The following is a 4,682-nucleotide window of genomic DNA, read 5'->3' as shown; positions in this document are numbered from 1 at the left end:
TCAGAAATGTTTTCACTAACGTTCTTTTCTGGATGCCCCTGGAGCCTTCCCCTGCTCCACCCATCCCCATGTCTAGGGAAAGTTTATTACATCAGAAAAGCAAAGATAAGAATTTTTTTATTATTATTATTCCAAAAGCCTTAGTCCTGGGGGAATTGAGGGCATAAGAAAAAAAAAAAAAAACGTTGTTGGGTGACGGATGTGCAAGGCTTCCTGCTCAAGGAAGAGGAAATTGGGAAATAAGCAAAAGTAATTTTTGACACATGTGTCCCTAGTACAGCCCCAGGTAAGTTAGGAGGATCTAAGAGCAGAGAGACATGTGCTGCTTGCTTTTAGGTAAGGTCCACGGAAGTAGCAGCCTCCTAGAGTTTCTCTGCGCAATGGCACAGCATTTGCTCTGTCTCTGCACCTCACTCATCATGGGAGGCTCCATGATGCTGTGTCCTGCCTGCCCACTCAGATTCATCAGACTTGCACAGAGCGCCAAAAGAAGAACAGAAGTAGCAAAAAGTGTCTCGTCTATGGCCATGCTACCCTGAAGTGCCTGATCTCTTCTGATCTCGGAAGCTAAGCAGGGTCAGGCCTGGTTAGTACCTGGATGGGAGACCACCTTGGAATATCAGGTGCTGTAGGCCTTAAAAAAAATTAAAAAGGGCCTCTAGGCTTGAGGTCATGTGGAATGAGAATGAGCATGAAGGGCATTGTAGCAGTGTCTTAAATGGACCAATGACTGAGGACAGATAGAAATATATACCTATCAGCAGATTCGAGATGTGCAGCTAAGGAAGAGCCTCTCCATAGACCCACCCTGAGATTCCTTGGCAATTCATAAGCCTCTGGAATGTAGCTGCAACCCCAACAAAATGGAAAAAACTAGGAATTGACTGAGAGGAAGATTCTGCTACCTGAAGCAACAGGGATTTATAAAAGAAATTAAGTTCAGTTACAGAAAGTTATATCTCACAAGGGACTTCAATAGTATTTGTAATGTTTTCTACTTTTAAAAAAATCTGAAATGAATAAAGAAAAATGATATTATTTGATCAGACTTGATGGTGTTCATTATACTGTTTGCTGTATCATGAATGGCGAACTATTTTACAATAAAAATACTTTAAACTAAAATACATTTATTCCACCCTTGAATCTGTGGACTAAAATTTATACCCTTAATCCCATATATGTTAGAGCTAGGTATCAGTGCTTTACATGTATCACCTCCTTAAATGTTCACTGCACATCTATTGGATAGATGTCAAATAACGTTTTTCATTTGCAAATTTAAAAAGTGAAGCTAATTTGAAGAAACACCATGAAAACAATACTTTCTCATCCACCTTGGTCAGAAAGATTTTTAAAATATAGAAATAGTTATTTTCTTTTTTAAGAAAATATATTTTTAAAATTATTTAAAATACTCAAAATGGAAAGACTCAAACTGAGGAAGATTCCAGCAGGGACTTCAAGCCAGAACAGAAGGAAGAAGGGATCAGGCGAAGAGGCAAGCTTTCTTCTGGAAAGCAGTATCTTTCCATGTATAAAATGGAAAATATGGAAGAAGTATAGCAGGTATGGGAAGAAGGCTTGAATGGAATTTGGTGAATGGGGGTGAATGGTGGAAGGTGTGTGAGATGGTGATGGTGATAATCAGGGTAAATATACAGCTGAACACACAGATTGTAAAATTATTGACATTTGTGTCCTTGCATATAAATAGTCGCTCTCTGAAGTGCACCCCCTCCCCGCTTGCCCTTTTCTCCTAAGGGCCCTCACCCTCCCATTGAGCCAGCAACTAGCCAGCAAGACTCTAAGGTGCAGCTTCAGAGCTGTGACCCAAGTCTGGAATGACTGCTGGATGGCTCTTTCATACTGGTTATTGATTTTTTTATATCACACCTAGTAATAACCTTAGATATGATCCAAGCTATAATCCCTTTTCTGAACTACTCAACAAAGGCACATTTGGCTAGTCTCAGGCTTCGAGTGTTGGGAAATGTTGGAAAGATGCCTGCTTCTTAAAATCTTAATTATCATTGTAAGTGATCGAACCTTAGATTCCTAATCCTAAAGTGTTAATTAGATGGAGCCACCTGAGATATGAAGAGGGCCTGGGGTGGTGGGAATGGGAAGAGGAAGCTGTGCCATGGGGTAAGGGATCCTTGAGAAGGGGATGAGAGAACACAAAAGGCAAATAGCTTCACAATCTTGCTATGAGCAGGCCCTCCCTAGATCACTTAGGAATCCCATGTCTCACAAGTGGTTAACAGGTGCTACAGTTGTTTATCAGCTTTACAATGTTTCATTATATCTACAAAATCCCTAAAGAATAAACTATTTTCATGCATTTCAACTTCAGTTTTCACATCTAAGATGGCTGGTTTGCACGATCTGTGTCCCTTTTAGCTCTGTATTTTTAGTAACATATAATACATGAGCTGGCTGACCTTTAACACTGCTTCTCAAAAAAAAAAAAAAGAGCAAATGAGTCGCCATTTACTCATTTTATTTTTAGTAAATGATTTGGAGAAAGTTATTAACTTGCCTCTAAGCCTAAAGTTATCTGTGTGGGTATCGAAGAAAAGATATTTTGTTTCCTTATATCACCTATTCAATTCTTATACTATGCTAACAATGTTCTTCATTTTCTCTTCATTTCTCACAAAGTTTGAGCCAATTCTCAGCCATTATAACCAGAATAAGATCTGTTTCTCTTTGGTGCCAGCTTCTTGTCAAGGCAGGTTAAAAGGTTTGTGGTTTTTCTTCTCATTAGGAATTCATTTTGTCATTGACAATGCTTCACTGATCATTATGATTTCATGTGCTGCTGTTAATTCGACTTGGACATGGACTTCCCAGCCAGGTTGCTTTGCCTCCTTTGAGAACTAGTTAAGCATTCACTCACAGGTCTCCTCAGAAAGTCCTTTCCTTGCTGGAATGCAGGACATGCTTTCTCACTGTTCCTGTTGACTTTTTTCACCGTCAAGATTATTCATCACAGCTGAAGACTGAAAAACAATAGATGGGAAACGGTTTCTACATTTTTCCATAGAACACAGCCCCAACCACTTTGCAGCCAACTTTTTGGAAGAGTTAGAGGAACAACAATCTTTTAGTAAGTATTAGAGGTAAACCGAGCACTACACAACACACTGAACCCGACGCCACCCTTTTCTAGAATATTAGGTTCGCCACCCTTTTCTAGAATATTAGGTTTGTTAACACAAAATTTGTTCAAATATTTTAGAAACGAAGTTTGGCAGAAGTAAATTAAGAAAAGCCAAACTTTGGAAGATCTTTAGTATTATAATGATGATTAACCAGCATAATTAAAGTCACGTCGACATGTGACATTTTTCCCTGCCATGTAGTTGAAACTGACCTTTTTTTTCAAAAAGTACATTGCCTTTTTCCTATAAAGAAAAGGTGGTCTTTTGCATTTCTCCATTATAATTCCATGTCTTCTCTAAAATTAGGTAATAAGCTCTAAGGATTCCATCCTCTATTTCCTCTTTACTCCCTCTTTTTGTGCCCTCCCCAGATTCCCTTTTCTGGGAAATACTGCCAGTATTTTTAATGTAACACGTGCTCCTTTAAATATATTTCCAGCTTTTTTATTTTGTGTCATAATTTGACTTTTGATTGAATATGGAAACTTAGGTTAAAAAAATTCTTTTTATTTTTGGATTAATAAGTCAAGAATTTCCTGACTTATATAGTCCCAAAGTAAAAATGACCGATTATTGTTTAATTCATCTCATGCTACTTTACAGTAAGTTAAAGAGAGAAGCCCCAAATTCAGGAACAGATAAAACATTTTAAACTCTAACAATTTTTAAAAATTCTAATCAATTAGAAAAGTCAAGTCTCCCCTAGCTCACAGCCAAGTACATTAAAAGAAATTATCTCTGGTAAACTTGCAGCTTAATGAAATACTTCTACAATTGTATATATTTTGTGTATTTTGTAACTATGACATGACCTGTTGGCATGAATTTCTTTTGTTTCAGAAAAGATCAGTGATAAAATTATAGCAAAATGTCATATTTTCATTTATTTCAAATCATTTCAGAAGCAGTCAGGAAACATTAAATTCTGCATGCCGGCTTTCTCCAAGTTTCCATCCACACCGCCTAAATGTAAACCGATGTCACCAAAAGCACATCACACAGGCACCCTCACAGATTCCTTCCTTGTGTTTAGATGTGAAATGCACCTAAAGGCTCCGAGCCATTTTTTTTTAATCCCTTTCTCTGTGAAACTGAGAGAGAGTTGTGTCTTAGTCAGCGATAGAAGGTGGGCGACGGAAGAAACGTCTTAGAACAGAGTAGAATTCTTTCTGAAGCTCGGGTCGCTATATTGGGCATCTCTGCTAGCAAATCAGCTTCCTCCACTCCCCACCCCTATTGAGATGATGCACTGCAAAAACATTCGCTCTCCTCAGGACGCCTCTCAGTGGTTTGTAGGTGAGGAAATGTCGCCTAGGGTTCAAAATATCTGCCCAGCGCGGGTGAAGCGCTTTCTCACTGTCTTTGCTCCCTGCGGGCACTCCCAGCCAGCCCTCTGCTGCCAGAACCTTGGGGATGTGTCTAGACCCGGCACAGCGCAAGTCCCGGCCAACCCAGAGCAGAACAAACCCTTGGCCGGCGGCCAGGAGGCTCCCTCCCAGCCACCGCCCCCGCCCC

At 39.5% G+C, this 4,682-nt stretch overlaps 1 long non-coding RNA gene and 1 pseudogene across 1 annotated transcript in view; one reads left to right on the top strand and one right to left on the bottom strand.

The window, feature by feature from the left end:
- LOC107195576 overlaps positions 1-4,676 on the bottom strand; it is an 8,750-nt gene extending 4,074 nt beyond the window's left edge. The window contains exon 1 of the long non-coding RNA XR_003045951.1: positions 2,903-4,676. This is a non-coding gene — a long non-coding RNA (uncharacterized LOC107195576). The remainder of the gene's footprint in view (positions 1-2,902) is intronic.
- LOC112478852 lies at positions 518-635 on the top strand (annotated as a pseudogene).
- Positions 4,677-4,682: the final 6 nt, after the last annotated feature.

This window comes from Pteropus alecto, unplaced genomic scaffold (genome assembly GCF_000325575.1).
Source record: "Pteropus alecto unplaced genomic scaffold, ASM32557v1 scaffold22, whole genome shotgun sequence".
NCBI lineage: Eukaryota > Metazoa > Chordata > Mammalia > Chiroptera > Pteropodidae > Pteropus > Pteropus alecto.
The sequence above is the reverse complement of the archived record's forward strand: the minus strand, read 5'-3'. Positions and strand labels throughout refer to the sequence as shown.